Consider the following 20,092-nt stretch of genomic DNA (forward strand, 5'->3'; position numbering starts at 1 on the left):
CTGTTTCTTGGCTGGTTTCGCAAACAGCCTTTGTATCCAAAGCAGAGTAAACCTGGGCAGGCTTCAACTCTTCCAAACTCAGATAAATGTTTTTGATTAAGATAAAGCAGTACAAATACTTAAGAAAGGCTGCTCCTGCAGAGTGCTCCTGGGGTAGCAGGTCCCTGTGTGCACAGGCAGGTCTCACAGTGCTTTTCAGAGAAGTACTGTCCTCTGCCAGCTTCGAGAAGTGACTGCTCAGAGCTGGCGTCCCTGTGACCCTCCGTTGACCTCATGAACAAGACTTGGGACAGAATTTGTTCAAAGCACCTCGTGAATCTTCAGTGTGAAAGCCACCAGCACATTTGCACTGCAGTGAATTGGGCCTCACAAAGAGCCAAAAACATTGGTCCCATCTTATGTATGGGGAAATGAGTCTCAGACAAGCACAGTCTATGACGATGTACCTTCCACCACACTCCAGTAACAACTGGACCAGATCCACCTGGTGTGAGTACTCCAAAGAGCTGCTGAAACCTGCTGGCTGCCGAAACGCCCCTGCACTACAGCACTCTCGCTCCTGTGCTGCCAATTCTCCTTCCTTGTTGCTTTTTTCCCCTGCTTCAGCATCATCTTGCCCCCCTACATGAGCTGAGAGATTATCTCAATTATTCCAGCTGTTGTGCTACGCCACATGGAACATAATCAAAGCTAACAAAGCACGCTTCGCTGGCTTCATTGTCATCTGGCACTGAAAGCTGAAGATCCTAAATGAACAGTGCTTAAGCTGATGTCATACTCAAGGGAGTTTGGCAGGGGAGAAGGGGGGAGAAAAAAGAAATAAAGCTGTGGATTTTACACAGCTGGGTTTTTTATTATCATCAGAAAACTTCAGAGAATTATTGATAGGATGGGATGGGATGAAGCTGTGATTCTGGGGATGTATCAGTCTTGATATCTTTTTGAAATACAGCCTTCTTAGACAAATATCCCCAGGAATACCTCGGATTATGAATGCAGATTTACCTGGGACTGTGCTCATACAAGCTCCTGGATAGCCCTGCAAATTCATTCACTCATGCTGATACAGGCAAGATGCAGTCTTCTACTTCAAACACCATGATTAACACAGCAGCATCTTCAAGGCATCCGTCTGAAACAAAATGAAAAGAAAAATAAAGACAAGACTGTAAAGTAGAGCCCACGTTATACATACTTCCAGCTCATTTCCCTAAGCAGAGAACTTCAGACTCACCAGCACCAGGGTGTAGGATAAATAAGGGCTATAGCCTTAGACAAAAAGAAGTCCATCTGCTCACCCGGCTCCACCCAAGTTTGCAGCAGTCAGTGCACAAAGGTGCTCCAAGTGGAAAAGAGGAATGGAAATAATTTGCCCAATGGTTGGTGGAGAGGGGACTGACACTGGATTGTAATCCAGTGCCCAAACGGTGAGAACAAACACTGGTTAAGCAGGAGCAGCACCTGAAGACATTCTCTGTGCTGGGACTTGCCCTGGCCCTGCTTACCTAACTGGGCATACCCCTGAGAGCCTCTGCCAGAGGGTTACAGGTGTGTGGTCTACATTTTTGGCTGCTAAGTCTCATTGCAGAAAACCTGAGAATACACCACACGTCTACGAAATGGCACTCCCCTTCCATGGTTGTGTTTTCAGGTGCTAATGGGGTCTACTTCACACCAGCTGAGAGCAGCTCTCTAAGTGAGACACTCTAAAAGGCTGGCACCTTGGGGACCCTAAGGCCATCTCCAAGGAGTAAGAGAGCAACAATTTCCAAAACATAAATGATCAAAACTCTTCACATCATGGCCCTGCTCTTACAGAATTCTAAGATGTTTAGTCCTTTTTAAAAATTAATAGTGACATTCCCAGATCCACTCCCAGATGCTGGAAAGGCCAGAGGCAAGTTCTCATGTGATGCCATTTCAGCAGGCTGAGAAGCATTTCTTGGCTTCTCAGTTTATGTGAACCACAGCAAACTCTTCTCCATTATCATCCTCTAGTATTGCACCCAGGGATGTACATTTCAGAGGCATTCAGAGCTTCATGGCAAGCACAGAATAATCTCCCAAAATCTAAACTCATGTTGCTGAGAACAAAAGATGACACCCCTTGTGTGTTGTAGAGCTATGGTACACAACTGAAGAGGCCAATCACCATCTCGTACAGAGCAGCATTGAACATATACAGTGCAAGTTTTGTGGAAAATTCATACACCCCTCTGCAAGACAGTGGTCAGAGGTGATACCCACATGCACATGCAGTGCTCTCTAACACCCAGTACCCGAAGTGTTAATACAGCACAGCAGAAACGAGGTAATCTCTGAAAAGAGGACAGTGCTCCAAGAACGGATCGATCCAGGGTTGCCCTTCAGTTCCCAGTTGCTGACAGACAGCAAATTGATCACAGTGTGGTTTGAATTTCTCTCCTGGCAATTCAGGCAGGCCAGGGCCAGGAGCTCTGTAAATGCATAATCTGTGCTTGGCACTCGCTCGCTATATACTGAACAATGATAAAACCTTTGGAGTAAGCTGTTTCTCCTCCAGTCAGTTAACATTTGTATCCAGCTGAACTCCTGGGGTGATAACTACAGCAGACCTCCTCCTCTGAGGCAGATAAGTAAACATACTGTAAAGAAAAGTACAGGGTATTGGCACGTCTCTCCTAAAGGGGCTGTCAGCAGCTGAGTGCCACAGTCCCCGTGAATGCGAGGAAGGAGAGGGGTATTTTTTCCAGGGAGCCTCTGCTCTCTCTCTGCCTTCCTCACTAGTAACTGATCCATTTTTTTGTTCCTCCTTCTCCCTGGCTTGGCTCCCTGGCTTGGTGTGCATAGAGCCATGCCCCGACACAGGCCACAGCAGCATCTTTGCTAATTCTCAAAGTGCCACCTACAGTTTGTGTGAGTGCATGTGTATGAGTGCACACGTTCATAGGCAGAGATAGAGACATGCTATAAATGTGTATATTACATATAGATGAGTACTGAGACATGATCAAACCAGCCCGTAGTTCACACATGAGAGGATAGAAATAAGCCTGGAAATGCTTCTGCTCTTCTGGGGAGCAGGTCCTCTGCCTACAGGGGAAATCAGGTATTGAGCACACAAACCGCAGGAGCTCAAGCCTTGCACGGAATGAAATAGGGTTTTTCTGACTGCACCTCATAGACTTTGTGAATGGTCCTCAGTCCCCAGCTCAGAAGTGCCACAAGCACAGAAAAGGGATCTGGTATCTATTTTCCTCCCTCATCAAACACACCAGTGGATCTGGCAGTACCATCTCCCCAGAGGTGCCACGAAAATGATGTAAGTGGGAGCAAGTGCTAGAGTGGAGCAATGCAGCGGCTTCAATAGTCGCAGTGATTTAGCAATCACCACCACCCCTTCCATCCCACCCCCCCAGCAAAAGGGCCCTGCACAGTGGAGAAGCTTTGTTAGACAGTAGGGAAGGCAAAGAGGGCAAAGGAAATGACTGCAACAGCTGAGAGGCTTGGGATTGAATCAGAGCTGGCTTTCTACTGCTTGCTTGCTGTCTTTCTTCACTTATTTTCAAGGGAGAATGTCCATGTCTATAGAAAATATAGAAGGTTTAAAAAAACCCCACAACTATTCCCTGCTCCCTCCATATAATTGAAATAATAATAAAAAAAGGTGTTTTTTTAAAAAAATCATTTTCTTGCAGAGATATTTTAAAAGAAATAAAAGAGGACTTCACTGGTCATATGTTGTCCTATAGCAGTCAGGTTAGCTGGGGAGCTCACAAAAGCCATCCCTAGATCCACTGGAAAATTAATGGCCAAACACTTTCAGGTAGAGGCTTTCCTTCGAGATTTGCCTTCCTCACCTGGGCATTTCTACAGCTCTGTGCAATGGCTTTGTCTTTGCCTTGGGGTTTCATCCAACCCATAGAAGGCTGTGGTGAACTGACACCATCAGGGGGGTGCATCAGGGGATTGCACTGACTGGATTTCAATCAGTGTATGTGCAGACCTCAAACAAGCCCCCCCGTGTTTGCTGAAGTGCCTGATCCCGGTAGGAAAAACTACCCTCAGGCTTGAGCAGATGTTTGCAGAAGACCCTGGAGAGGCTTGTACTCTGCTCTGGAGCTACTCATCCTTTCTACTCCCCGCTCCAACCAATCCCAGAGAACCCAACACCACACTCTGTTTGGACACGGGCTCATTTGAAAATGGTTATTTACAATGATTTCACTCGGACTGACATGAAAACAGGAGCACAGAATGGTTTTTAAATGCACCCTGTGGCTAAAAGCCTGAAAGCAGCTGGCCTCTGGCCAGGCTATGAGAATGAACAATGATATTCTGGGGCAGAGGCAGAGGCGAGCCCAGCTTCTTCCTGCTATTATTTGACTTTTTAAAATTTACTTAAATGGAGACGTTGTTAACTAATTGGATGTCTTTCAGTTTGACTCTTAGCTTTGGCTCGTGGTATAGTAGATATACAAACAGCACATTCCCAATCCCATTCAGTCATCAGTCATTCCTCTCACTCGTCAGTTTGTTTCTTTTTTTCTTTTTTTTTTAAAATGGTTCTTTGCTGTAAGTTTAAGCCTTTTGTGGGAAAGAGAAGATGGAAGAAACTTTCTTCCTTTCTGTTCATGAGAAACACTTTTATTCTGCATGTTAACTGATTTCTTGGCTTCTGAAGAAGTAAACAAAATGTTAAAAAGTCAAAATCAAAGATGAAGTACTGACGTTGTCCTGACTTCTCGTTTCTTTTACAAATCTGCCATCAACCATTTGAGATTTTAATTTCTGTTCCAAAACAGCAAGCAAGAAAATCATTTACAAATTCTTCAAAACTCCCACAGAAATGGAAGAAACATTCCCACTTAACCATCTGGACAACTACTGTGTCTCCTCCAGCTCGTGCTCATTGCGGGGCAGATGCCAGCCACCTCATCACTGAGGGCAGGAGCCAGCTCCATCCTGCAGGTGATGGGACCGCACTGACTCCTCCAGTGGGAGGTCCAGTTCCCACAGGGCAGGCGGCTGCGTTGCCATGCAACTTGTCCTGCACCATCCCTTGCTAACACCGGACACAACGTCACTGAGGGCTGACCCAACACCACCAGGAATAGCATGGAAAGTTCCTTCAGGGTGGGCCTGGTAGGATTTGGGGTTGGGTGAACATTTAAATAGCTGCTTCTGGGACAGGCTCTCAGCACTTTTGAACAATACAGGAATAACTAAACAGGCCTTTGATTTTTTTTTATTTTATTTTTTTTTTAATCTGCAGGGGGTCACTGGCAGATCTTTGCCAGGCACACTATTCTTCTGGCCTTTTTCTGCTAGGGAGAGACATTTCTTGGGGGTGGAGAGAAGGAAATTGAAAATGCAAAAGGAAAATTTGACCAGACAACTCCCAGTCTTTGACAACCCAAAATATATGTGTGCACGAGTGAGCTGGCTCGATGGGAGCTTAAATCCCGGATGTAGGTAGAGTCACCCAGCAATATCCTTATTTGTACCCTTCTTCCCTCCATCTAATTCTGTTAATTTAGAGACTTGCAGTGGGTCAATAAGAACCCCAGAGAAAAGGGGAAGCCCTTGGTCAGGGAATTGACTGGGGATGGTCCCGCAGACTCACAGCCACACACTTGTGTGAAGGAACCTGCTGTCATCAGGTTTCAGAAGCTAAGCCAGCCTGTCCTGGGCGGTGCTGCAGATGAAGACAAGCACGTGTAGCTGAAGGTCCCCTGCATATTTAATTACAAATGGGTGGGGAGAATTTGCTCAGCCTGCTTGTTGCTGGAGGGCTGAAAGGCAGAAAGACAGAAAAACAGTCTTGTGGCAAGCCTAACTGCCCTCTTCCTGAGGAAAATGTGGCTTTGGCAATCCCGCTGCAATCCTGTACCCTTCTGCTGAAGCCAGTGCCTTGCTTCAACAGAGTCTGTTGGAGTGGCAGAGGACAGGAGGGCAAGGGAGTTCCTATTGGTTTTCTGAAAATAAGTGTCTGGGTACAAGAGACCAAAAAAGCCCTTCAAACATGGGACAGACTGCAGAGATGTCAGAAATGGGACACTGGGAGAGTCAACAATCAAAAAGCCAGAGTTGGATCTTTTTTTTCCTTAGAGACCACAGTCAGCCAGCCATGGCAAACAAGCCCATAGGAAACTAGACTTCATTAATTCCAACTCTCTCACACAGGGACTCCTAACGTGTTACACTTTATGATAGGACTGAGACACCCCAGCAAAAGAGCAGGTTCAGTGGGGGAGAAGGTAGGCTGGAGCTCAAGAATAAGGCATGGGACCATTGCAACAGCTTGATCAAAAGGAAAGCAGTGGTCCAGTGAGTCCAGTGACCTGGATCCAAATCCTCGCATGGCCATGGAGCTGGTGTGTGGTCTTGCACAGACCCTCCTCCTCCAGTCTGACAGGTCAGATCATTAGCTCTTAACTGACAGGGGTGCAGTTCGCTACCTGCTCTCACAGTGCCTTGCACAAGAGACTCGTCTTAGGAGATGCCATCAAAAAGCTGCTGCAATGGAAATAAAACAACAAGGGAGACTGGGGGACAAAGTAGTGGTTAAAGGGGCACATTTAGCATCAGAAGCAGCAGTCTCTGTTCACTGCCTGCTCAGCATTGCTGGGCTATCTAAACTGGCTTGCTTTCTTTAGCAGAGATTAGTCTCTTGATCTGCCTTGCTCGTGGAAATGGCTCTGTGTGCACATGTCCAAGCAGCTGGCAGGAGTGGGATCTTCTCCCCTACCTCGTAAGACACCCATCGTAAATGCCCTGGGGAGCTGTGCAGATAAACAATACGTGAAAATGTATGTGAGGAGGAGTGTGCAAGACTGAATACACAGCAGGAGAAGAAAGTAGAACGTGAGAAACCAGACATCTGACAAAGAAGGAGGAAAAATGATCAGGCAAAGTAGTGAGATGAGAGAGAGTTGTTATTAGAGGCAAGAAGTGAAAAGAGGCAAATTAAACGCTGGTTCAAACCAGAGTAGAAATAGCACAGGAGGAAAAGGAAAAAGAAAACACCTGCAAGGGAACACAACTGATGTCTTTCAGGAGGTGCTATCACACTCACACATCTGCTCTGCCAGCTTTGCAGGGGAGCACACCCTGAAATTAATTGCAGGGCAGCAGGGTGTCCCAGGGACTGGCCCTGGCTGTAGCCCACCCTGCCGAGCCCCCATGCTCTCCTGGTGGACCAAGTGAGATAACAAACTTGGGGACTGATGCTGGGTCACTGCACTTAGTTATTTGCATCAAGTATTGAAGAGTCACAGCAAAAAGACTTAGCAAATGAGCTCTTTGGCTGCTTTTTGAGACACTTACATCTCACCTCATCCACAGAAGAAGATGGGGTCTGGGCCACTGGAGCTAAATCCAGCTAAAAGCAAAAGTTAAATCCAGATGGACAATTAATTGGTCCAGAGTTCTTCACATAGCCGTGTCAAGCAGGAGCATCGCTATTAAGATATCTCAGAAAGTTAAGACAGACTCAAAGTCCATGTATTTATATTTGATTTTCATCCTGGTCACAAAATTACAGCTAGGAATGAAACCAAGATCAAAACTTAATCTTGGGACATGACTGCCCAGCTCTGCCCCACGTCTAGCTGAGTTCACAACAACGTGCTGCATTAATCCCTGAGGACAGCAAAGAAAACTGAAAGCAAAGCAAAACAGGAATTTATGTGTAAGAATGAACCATATGACACAGGGTGCAAAGCAATGATAATGTATCACTGCAAAAATCACAGCTGATGAGATGCATCTTGGGGTTGTCTCCCTAGTCCCCTCCCAAAGAGGCATGCTGAAATCAGCCAGACTGCTAATGAAAGACAAGGATGACGGCTGTTGGTGCTGCCCAAAATGTCTTGGCATCCTCTGATGAGAGTGTGTCCGGAGAGAAGAGGTGTCATCATCCAGACCTGTCAGCATCTGCCACTGGGGTCACAATGGGTGGGAGGAGAGCAGCCTCAGGGCAGGCAACGCAAGGCAGCAGCCAGGTAGTGGGCTGGGAGGAGGACCCAATGTGACTCTTCCCTTTGACTCCAGAGAGAGATGAAGAACCCAAGAGGGTCTCACTTCTCCCCAGCACATACCAGCATAAATCCAAAGGAAGTTCAATGCCAAAGAGGCAAAGCATTTTGACCCCTGAGCTGTCGGTGCCACCGCCACAACTGGGAGCCTCTCCTCCCAGCACTGACTGAGGCTGGATGCCTCTTTCCAAAACCTTGTACTTTCCTTCAAGCATGTCCTCTTCACTCATTCTCCCTCCTGTCCTCCCTGCTGTCATTTCTCACCACAATCCCTTCCCTCAGAAGCAGCTTTGAAATGAAACCCGAGGAGATGCTTTGGCTTTGTCCTTATCCTGGTGCCCAAACTCAAAAGCAAGTGTCACCTATACGTATGCCAGGAATGCATATGTATAGGTGGTATAAGCTGTTACCACTGTTACCTCTGGCTGACACGGAGACATCCGCTAGCATAAGGCACTGAAAGTGCAAAAGTGAGTCACAGCTCCATGCCTGTGTGCCTGCACTGCCCAATCCTCATCACCCACAGGATTAGTCTGATGGGCAGGAATGTCTCTAAGGGTTTAAGAAAGCTGCCGTGCTCCCTTTTCTGCCTCCTGCTTTCCTGCCTGACCTTCGCCACGTGACTCTGCAGTTCAGCTCCCTCTCCGCAAAATCAGGATTATAGAACTGCTCTGCCCCAAGACAGCATTGCAAGAATAAATGCATTAACAGTTGTATTAGGCACACGAATAATAAGAGATTGGATGAATATGAAAGATTACTGCACATTTGATTTCTAACTTTACCTCCTAGATCAGACCGAGTAACCTGACCTTGATAAAGTGCTACTCATGCTGACAGCCTCTGGAGAGTCAAAGAGCTCCAGCACAGAGGCAGACAAGTCAGCCTCCCATGAATACTCTTCTCAGGACCCGAGTGGAAAGACCAGCCCTGGCCACTCTCTGGTTCTGCTGTCACTTCACTTACAGCGCTTCCCCGCATTTCCAGATGTGCACACACTCCGTGAGCTGGAGATCTGAGCAGAATGAAATATCAAGAGAAAACAAAGCCCTAGAACACGTATTTAGATGCAGTCATAAAAATATAGTTCTTGCTTTGATGGTATATTATCCCGACAATTTCCAGGTGTAAATACGTGCTACTCCAGCTAATCTTAGGTGAACCCAAATGTTAGTGCACCAGCTATTTGCTTTAACATGACCATAGGTCTTTGGGAAAAGGAGAAAAAAAAAGGAGCTGTGTTTGCATGCCTGTGTGATAGACAAGTGAGTTGGATATTTCCATGGGAGATGGAAATATCTACTAAACATTTTTGTGTCATGGTTTTATAGCTATGGGCTTCTTAAAGAATAATAGTTTTACTCCAAAGCCGTCTTCCTACCCTCCCTCCATCACAGGCTGCGTTGCTGCTTTGCTTTGCGAGCTCTGTAACGCCGTATTTACTGATTCAGCTAACAGTTAAGGAAGGTCGAGCTGACCTTGCCGTGCACACGCTGTCTGAGTAGGGAGCCTACTGGGGCCTGTATACATCTGGCTAATACGGCCTCCCCATGTGGTAAGCCTGCTACTTGCTGGAGTTAATATTCACACCCACTCTATGCAGGGGTTGCAAATACCCAAGGAACAATTAACCTGCCACAAATGCTTGTTTCATCATTTTTAATCCAAGGTGTTGACAGGAAAAATAATTTTTTTTCCTACTTGGCTTAGAATAAGAAGCAGTGAAGTCTACAGATTTACTGATGAATGCTTCCTGAAAGAAATTCTCAAACAATGAGCCCTCCAAACAGCCTCTCCTCACCCTCTGGCTTTCATGCAGCGAGAAATTTAAATTTCCCATGACTTATACCTGCTTTTGTGAGGGAAATGCCCTTTTAAAACATGCCGGTGCCTACTGACTGATGCAGCTGCCTTGCACTTAGAAAGAAACAGTTAAAAGAAATACATTAAATCTCATGACAGAGCCAGACCTGCTGTCTCAGTTCCTTGGAGTCAATCAGCACATTGTTACTGCTGTAAATCAAAGGCAATTCTGCAGTACAACACCATTTTATTAAGCAGGTACTGTCCTGCAAAGGTAAATGCATATGCATATTAACTATAAGAATTTATTCAAAGTTCATAACCTCCTAATGTTTTGTTTATAGTCTAAATATTCAAACACATTATTTTAACAACTGACATATCTTATATAAGTGAAGTGCCAAAGATGTATATGTATAGGCATATACTATAGATGTGTAGATACATCACACATACATATTTATTTCACTACACAAGATGATGGAGTCATTGTTATATCTTGTGTGAGGCTGGATGCTGTTTTCTGTAGATCATGATGACAACCTCTGTTGGAAGACTACAGGATATTAGCCTTGGATACTCTGAATACATTCTCAGCTTTTTGAGGAGCTGCAAGAAAGCAACTTATATTCAAGTTAAAACTGTTCGTCAAGACATATGCACATTCTGAATAATGTGATTTTTCAGGCCAGTATAACTAAAGACTGTGAAGCAGAGGAAATAAATGTGCAAAAGTAATGACTGGAGAGCACCCTGAGAGTATTTATATTGTTAATTACCAGATAGGAACAAAATATTAGTGTATTTTATTGTCACTGTATGCTTCGATGTGGTATTGAAAATGAAACAAGGCTTACAATTGCAGAAGTTTTCTTCTACAAACCAGTATCTTACTATGAATTTGTCCACTGTGGTTCTTGCTCTTTAATTAGTATAGGGACACTCAGCAGCAGAAACATGGCTTTACTGAAAAGCCAGAGCATGGCTGAGACACCTTTTCTGATTTAGGATTCCAAGTGTTTTCAAAAACCAGGTCCAACCCAGCTGCATCTCTCACTTTTCTGCAGTACGGGCATGTGAATGCATTACTTGAAGCTCCAGTATGTACGCTCTGAGCATCAGGAACCACAGAAATGCCTTGCAAAACCCAGCAGTGAGCATAAGATGCCTTGCCCACAGAGAAAGCAGGTTCAACTGCTTATTTCTTGATGCAACAGCACAATCCACACTCTACGTGAACTGGCAACTTTATCATCTACCAGATCCTTTATGTACTGACGAAGAGAAATAAGCAGAGCTATAGAAATGCTGTGGTCAAGAGACGGCTCTCAGAGCAGCTTTCACTGGATAAAGCAGTGAAGTTCAACTACACAAGCCAAAGGCTTATGGCACAAAGAATAAAGCAAAGGTATTTGCCAAGTTTACCTTCGATCAGTGCCTCAGGTGCTGCACTGATTCCTTATACCTATCACGGGCAGCTCCTTGAATGCTGAAAACAGTGGGAGCTGAGCTAACAATAAATCTCTGTTACAGAAGCTAAGGCAATTGGCAAGTTTGTAAGTACTGACACTTACATGTATGTGGTCTGTGCAACTGTACTGGGTATGCACATAACCAGTGACTTCCATGCTAGAGATTTATATAGACATATATACGTTATATAAACACACAGACCCAAAAGATGTATTTTTCAATATAACCCATGGCCATCCCATATGACCTAGATAATTCAAGGGCAGGAAAGCTACATAACATAGTATCTTTGCTGATAACAAAGCAATAATCCCCTTTCTGTGAGGAAATGACAGGTTTGAAATTGCCTTGTGTTCCCAGGCTTTAAACTTGGCAGCATGTCGGTTCTTGTAAATGTTTCACTCCAGCAGAGTCTGGTTATCCATTATTAGCAGCTAATTCACTGTCAAGCATGTGGGCAACAACATTTGGACACGAGCGATGAAGCACCAGCTGTTAGCCTGCTGCAACTCCCCACGTGTTAAAGATCAGGAGATTTTCTGACATAGGAATTTATTTCATGTATCATGGATCACTCTTCTGGTGAGAAGAGCAATTCAAACAAAGTCTGGGCTTTGCAGAGAAGCTCTTTTCCCTGTCTAAGGCAAAGTCCCACTGTCCCCTGTCCCATGGACAGAGGGAAAGGAGGTTATCTTACAGTGAAAAAAACACATGATGAGAGGAGAAATCTGAGTGCTCAAAATTAATGTCAGCCAGAAAATCACTGTTGCATTGGTTAAAAGTACATCTGTCTGCTACCTAGGCAATCTTTCCTGGTAGCCAACTTGAAGGGGGCATTTTGGTTGATGTTAATTTCTGATAAACATGTAGTTCAATTCTTCCATAATGCTGTCTCTTTTTTTTAAACCAAGTAACTATCAGTAATTAAAAATAGCTTTATAAATATCACCATGCTCTTAAACAGGAAATGACTAAATTCATTGTACAGCTTATCTGCCACAAAAAGATTCAGTTGGCTCTTCTATTTATAACAGCATCTCCCTTAACTAATTAGCAGCATTAGCATTCACAGGCTGTTCGCCAGGAGAATCCAAAGACCCTCATCTCCTGGTCTGGCCCTGGATATTTTGCATCGTATTCCCATTAGTTCATGAGGGCTTTCTACTACCTGTGTCCTCAATAAGTCAAGGGTCTCTCATCTCTTGAACACGTACTTTTGTCACAGCCAATGTATTCTGCCATGAAGTCACATCTCTGTATATACACATCGCATAATGGCACATAGCACCAAAACTCTGGCCAAACTCACCACCATCGCAAAGTCCTCAGTCCTATTGGCTATATTATCTCTGATTCCTTTGCAGAGCCATCATAGAAGTCAAGAGCTGTTCAGCAGGCATAATATTAGATCTTTGCCTATGCCTGAGTGACAGAGAGAAAAGAAAAAACTTTCCAGAGTAGAGGGGGAAAGTCAAATTATTCTGAATATTTGCCAAGAGCAGGAGGGATGCTTTGAAAAGAGGTTTTGATACCAGATTGAAGCAAAGGAAGGGAACGAGGAGAAATAAGTCCTAAAATATTTCCCCTTGTTGGGCTGTCTGCCCTCTAGGAAATAATAGACTGAGATTGTACTGGGAACCCAGCTCAGACTGTGAGGGGAAAAGTTGTGGAGTGAGTGAGGTTGGCTTGGGGAGAGATCAGAAACCATGTGGAGTTGGCAGTGATGCAGTAAAGGGGGGGCGGAAATCCCATCCCAGATTTGACGCTCAGGGAACTGTAAAACTGTGCATGGAATAGAAGACAGGCAGCTCTTCAAAAACAGGTTGGGAAATCCAGCAAAGATACAAGCTGTGCTGGTGGTTGCTTATAAAGATAGGACCTCTGAGAAGAGGGCTGCTAGCATTTGCATTGCCAGGAAGTATGCAGAAAGCATTGCGCTGTGCTCAGACTATTTACATGGTGATTTTCCTGGCTTCAGGAAGTGTTCAGGCTGTCCCTCCAAGAAGCCCATTTTGTATTTATAAGGTTTTATGAACTTGCAAAATCTTTCAGAAATTCTGATCTGTGCGTAATTTCCCATGCTTCTCTTCAAGTGCTTTTCCTCTCCATAAAAATGTGTTACTAACTTTCAAAATCTTACTGCATGACTGTTAAATTCAGGGGAGGCTTCAGAGCACTGAGTCTAAATGTTGGAAACTGGTGCATTGGAACTGAAGGAAGAAAATGTTCTGGGAAACGAGAGGGCAGGAGGACTATAATCATTCTGCATACGAAGAAAAGAAAGTTGGAATTGTTTAATAAAGCAAGCACACAGCATTGTGCTCTTTACTCACAGGAGGAAGGTACGGTGAAGCCAAAGATCAAAAAGGGAGAAGAAACCAATTTTTGGCCTCCTGAATCGTTCTTCATACTGCAGACTGGCTATTGCAAAACCCATTCATGCATGTTCTCAGGACATGTTGTTTCATGGCCGATACTTAATCTGCAGCCAAACAAATGCACGCAAGCATCCAGACTTTCCCCAGTATGTTGCTAGGTTCCTGGTGAGCAGATTTGTCACACATCACAAAATGCAGCCCACAAACCCATTTCCCAGCCATCCCAGGTTTCAAAGATTTGTGGATGCCAAAGGTAGAACAAAGCATTCACATTCCCTGTGTAATACAGACCAGAGGATACCAGTTGGCACATCTTAGATCAGTAAAATAATTCTGATTAATACCAGTTTATCATAAGGAAAGTCACCCAGTTGTAAGAAAAAAATAATAAGCAATGGAGAATCTACTCTGTCTCTTGTCTGTCTGTTCCAGTACTAATCCCCTTCTTGCTGAACATTTGAACTCTGCCTTTAGATTCAATTTTTCTAGCTTTGGAAATTGTAGAAGTGCCTGGGTGAGATTCTCCAACCTTTGTGACAGGAAGGAATTGAGACTAGCTGATTATAACAGCATTTCTAGCTTGATCATCTCTGCATCTCTGAAAATACTATGAATTTTGACAGGTTTTCAATACGCTTGTCCACCCACAGAGCTGATGTCATCTCACTTGTTGAAGGAAACTATAAAGGAAAGACTTCCTTTGGCTCAAGAGAGATGTCTGAGTAGTGGTAATGTCTGTCCTTCCACAGGCATTGCAGTCAGCAGGGAATAGCCTGAGAATCCACAGGCTGTTATATTCAGTCAGTGGCCAGAAACAATTAGAGAGCTCGGCTGGGTGTTTCTTCAGCCTGCATCGCTCAGCCAGCCTGGCTATTGCTGGCAGTAAGAGCCAGAACTGCCTCTCTCCGAGATATGTTATTAAAAAGCATCCTCTCTTCCCCTGACACAAGGTTATCACTGGATGTGAGCAGGATGACATGCCAGACCAGTGATATGGAGGGGATGAGAGCACTAATAAAGTCCACATCAGTCAAACAGGCCAGGCTCCAGCCACTCCACCACTGCCTATAACATACAGCCGGCCAGCTCAGACACAGCCCTGTTCCCCACACCTTCTCCTGTGCAATAACTTCCCTGTGGAGGGGTGCTCCCTGACCAAAGCAGCTCTGGTGCCACGTGTGTCTGTCTGCAACACTCAGTCTCTTGTCTGTCACTTGCTGCACTGGGTGTTTTGCATACTCCTACGTCTCAAGACAGGCTCCTGCCTTCATCCCCACACTGGATCCCACCGTGCTCCCCTGCAATTAGACTTTGTCACCCACGTTAAAATTGGCGATACTGGGGCATCTCACTTTTTGTGACATTACTTATGGAACAAGGGAGAAACCCCGGCACTGGCCTGCACCTTGGGCATGCCACCAGGCCTGGCCCCGTGCTCCCAGGAGCCCTGCTGGAAGGCACGTTCCCCAGGTCCCTCTGGTGCCACGCAGCTCCCTCTTCCAGCCCTGTTTGGGAGGGAAGGGAAGAAAGTGGGGAGGTCTGATTTTCACTCTTCCTACCTGCAGCTTAGAAATAGAAGAGCTGCAAAACTAATCAGTGTTTTAAATCAGCTGGTGAAATTTTCCTCTGCAGGAGTCACAGCCGGTCAGATAAATGTGGAATAGGCATTAGAAAAAGATGGATGTGGCAGGTCTGATTAATCCAGGTGCTTTTCTTGAATAACGATAATTGGCGTTTAGCATGGCTATACGTATAAAATCAAATTTAATCAGTAAATGGACTGCCTCCAAACTTACTGCCAACCCACCCTCACATTTGTCTAGGGCTACTGCCGTAATTTCATTGAAATTGGAGTTTTCACCGTGAAAACTTCTTCTTTCACCTTTGATGACATTTTAATCCTTTCCTTCGCAGAAGGCAGATTTGGACTTTCACTCTAAGAAGTGGAGCTGCATGCTCATGTGCCTGGTCCTGTAAAGGGGCATGAAAGATCAGTGAACTTCACCTCACCTGTGGCTGCAAGACTCTGCTAATCCACAGCTGAGAAAGGGAAAGCAGCAGGGTAACACACTGACTGTCAGCTGGGGCTGCCAGCAAGAAAATTTACCTGAATATTCAGACTAGAGGAATAGACTACACCAGCTCAAGGAGCAGCCTGTGAGCTGCTGACTATAGTTGGCCTTTATCTCCAGTGGCTTTCTCAGTTACAGTAGATGCAATATGGCTCGTTAGTCCTGCAGCACATAGGCCTAAGTGTAATTGCAGTAATTACTTATCTCAATTATCCCAATCATAAACACCTAAGCACCATCCCCTTGGATAGTCAGAAGACCTGAAGAGGACACTTGAAATGCATCCTGCTCTTGTGATGACATGGAAGATCATCAGAGATTCTCCAAGTGGTTGTGAGGCAACTTCAAGGCACTCAATATTACCTTGTTATTTGTTTACCTGATGTATGAGCTTGTGTGGGTTAATAAGCAGCCTGCTGCCTCACCAAGTCAATGCAACCCAAACTGTGCTCCAAGAGAAGGATAAATCCAGCAAACCAGAGCTCAAACCTCCCTGGCCAACAGTTGGTAGCTGTGACTTGACTCCAGCTCCTGGATCTGCTAGAAGACCCCTGGCATCCCAACGTGCCTAGCTTGGCTCTCGCCTTTGGCTTGCTTGCAGACTGCAGGTAGAGTTTCTGACCTCCAGCCAAGCTCTTGTTAACGGCCTGGATTGCCTGTCTGGGATGAAGGGGGCTTGATCCAAGACCTGCAGAAAAAGGAGCTATGCAAACAGCTACCCTCAACTGAGGGGCTTTAAATCAGGGAGCTGGTCCCACACATTGCTATGAGTGTGCTCATTGCTTTTGGATCAGGCAAATGAAGCGAAGAGGCCTGGGAGGAGATAAAACAATCATATAGGAGGTCTTGAGAAGTATCCACACCCTTGTATTCATAAATCTATAATTCTGAATAAAATTATGGGAAAAAAATAGGTCAATGTACATATATACATTCCTCTTTACTGCACAGTCATGCAATGTTTATTGCAGAATTCCCTGCTCTTGCTGTCCACACAGAAGTACATCAAGGTTTGCATACTGCATATTTTACTGAATCTATTTCACAGCAACATTTCTGCAGATTTTAATGTCTTTTGGGGGATTTTTGAGGTTTGTCCGAGTGGCGTGACCCTGAGTCCTGTGATCTGTTAGCATTCTGGAAGGAAGTCAGTCCTACCTTTTTCTGTCTAGGCATTTCCTCTAGGTTCGCATCTCTGTTCTTTTTGGGTGTTTTGTAACAATTTGTAATTTATTGTTTTATGAGGAGGTTTGTAAGTATTCTTCCTATAACAAGATGGGCAAAAGCCAACTCCGGGGTAATAGCTCAGGAATCTCCTTGTATTTGTATTGGGGAGAAATTTGCTGCTAGTGTTTCTTGGATGATTAAGCTCTTAATTTACAGGCAATTCTTGTTCATAAATATTAAATGACCATCCAAATAATAAACTTCTCAGTGATGATTTGATTCTTAGTTTAAATAAGCCACCGACTCTTATACCAATAAATCATCCAGTATCTTAAGAAAACAAACAAAACCCCCTTACCTCACAAAAAGTGTCCTCAAAAGATTTATCTGGGTCTCTTGTACTGTCTGCTGATGTTTAGTTGCTCTCTTCTGCAGGAGCTATTGAACTTGGCTCCATTCAAACCGACAACCGAGTCAACTGTTTCCTAGCTCAAGACACAGTTGGTGTCCTTTACTACCAGGTAACCTGGCTGGTATCATCAGCAGTGATGTTTTAGACTCTCCATAAGACTCTTCTAATTGTTGCTTGCCAAGGGAAATGCTTATACGTGTACATGTATATGCTTAAACGCGTACAAGCTGCTCCTCTCAGTTTGAATGAAGCACTAACTGGGGCCTGTGGCTAAGCGACAGGGAGGGAGCTGGATGCAGTGAGAAAAATTAATAACAAAGATGGCTGGGGCAGTTTACCTAGTCATTTCCATCAGAAAACAGGACAAGTGCCTGCACAGTCCTGGCAAGTGAGAACCAGGCTCCTGGTTTGTAAATCAGGAGCTGCATTACAAGGGAATTAATGGAGTTCGGTGGTTGTGCGTTCCTACAAATGTGGTGTTACTGAGGGAGTGGAAAACAAGCTGTGTATATGTTATACATGGGTGCTGAATTTCGGTGTAGCCCAGCTGATTAAGCTCAGCCTTTTTTATCCTATGATGAGGCTTGGAGTGGCATCCCAGGCTCCATCCCTCCTCTGTGGGCTCTGCTGCCTATGAGGACTTGGCACAAATACTTAACAAGCCAAGAGTTTGGCTCCAAAAGGATGAAGCAAATAGGGAATGCAGCCACTGCCCCAGAGGGATAAGATACATATGATGAGGATCATCAGTCCTGGTGGTGCAGGGCACACATGCTCATTGGCCAGGATCCAAGCCACATGCCTCTTTTTTTCTCCTCTTTCTTGTTGCCTTTTCAAGTAGGCTCTTCTTGACTGCTTCTGGGGTGAGCAAGGCCATAGGGGAAAAAAAAGAAATACATGCCCTGCCAGCTCCTGAACATTTGCCAGTGATCTTCAGCTTCTGAGATTTGCTGATCTCCAGCCATTCCCCAGTGGAGGTGAGGAATATGATGGGAAATATAAGACCGACAGCAGGAAAATCCCTGTCCTTAGGCCCTTTTGTGCATCCCCTAGGACTAACTGGTCACTTGAGGGATCCCTAGGACCTGTGGACCAAAGTTTAATGACCATCACCCTAGAGTCACGTCTCTTCTCACAGGTCTCTGCAAGACCTTTATAGGCTCCTCTGCTTTTTACAATATTTTCCAGCTTTGTGCAATGTCAGACTTTGTATTTGTCTGATTGCTAGCTATAGGGAAGGGATGATTCTCCACTCTCTTGTTCCCTTCCACTGGAGTAAGTTGCTGATCTAAGGTGTCCATGTTCATTGGCCAGCCATCCAAGAGCTTTTTCTGTATTTCACAAGTCACTCTTACTTAATTTCTCTTAGTATTTGTAGAGATAGATTTAGGAAAAAAGAAAAAGGACCAATATTTACTTCTAGAACAGCAACTGTTCAAATGATGTTTTTATTATTTTAACAGAATCGGTTTCAAATCTCACCATAGCTGAAATAAAAATAATCTGATGTAGTCCCTTTACATCCAACTTGTGAAGAGCCCGAGAGCTGTTGTTACACTGCTTTTTTGAAGCACATCCCAGTGGCCCTGGGGCCTGCTCCTCCCCTCTGCCTGACCTGCAGCGGCTGGCAGAAGGGATGATGGAGCATGTCCTACTCTTTCTCATTTTGAAAAGCTGCCTATAAAAAGCACGTGGATAGGGCTGCCGGAAACACATGTTATACAAGGCAGACAATAGGTGATACTCACAAATGTTTGCGTATCAGAAAAGTTAATGAAAACAGACAGACTTTTCCATGGATAAAAACTTTTCTGCCATGCAACATGGGAGCAGTTCTGCAGCAGGTACAGTAGGACAGTGACTGTGCACTAGCATGGTAACACACAGTGATGTAGCACAGCTCTACCACTGCTTTGACACAGGAAGAACTTGGTCCAAGCTAGCATTTCTATCCTTAATCAGAAATAATATCTCTTCTACGAACTCACCCACCCACCCAGGTTATAAAAATCCAACCTACATAAGGGAAAAAAAGCTCAAGGTGTTCCTCAATCTCACCAGAGACTAATTGTGTCAAGTACAGACTGAACACTTTTTCCCAGGGCTTACAATATTCACAGAACCATTCCCTTGTTTTATTACCAATTGCCCTGTATAATAATGCTAAGGATCAAACCACAAAATCTACATTTCCCCTTAAGTAAATTGCATTGTGATTGAGGGGCTGGAAAGCAGAGGAGAGCTGGCAGCACTAGACGGCTGTATCATTTCCTGATGCTTCTGCTGGGGGCTGCAAAGTGTTTAGTGCTGGTTGTGTTGAAAGAGATTAACTTGTGCTGACAACACCCTACCCGGGGTGAAACGCTGGAAGTCTGTGCTCTCCAGAGCGCTTTAATGCTAGAGGTATCCTTTATCATCTGCACTCAGGGAAAACTTCTTTATCAGGTGCTTCAGGGTCTGGGTAAACTGTGAGAGCAGAGGTAGTGGCAGTGCCCGAGTCTGGAGTCACATCCCCCATCAGGCAAAGGACACCCTTCGTGAAAATGCTATGGCCAATCCGATGGAAAATGTTACTTTGGGCTGGTTACATAGTCTTCTTTGTAAAGAGTGTCCTGAGCTAACCCGTGCCCATCCCCTGCCCTCTCTGCAGGCAGACCACTACCAGGCAGAGGCAGCTGGTCCCAGGCAGCCTGGGGACCTGTGCTCCCCACTCAGGCCCTGGGATATCAGCTCTGAGTTACACTGTCCGCCTGGCATGCTTAAAAATTA

Source organism: Gymnogyps californianus, chromosome 10 (assembly GCF_018139145.2).
Source record: "Gymnogyps californianus isolate 813 chromosome 10, ASM1813914v2, whole genome shotgun sequence".
NCBI lineage: Eukaryota > Metazoa > Chordata > Aves > Accipitriformes > Cathartidae > Gymnogyps > Gymnogyps californianus.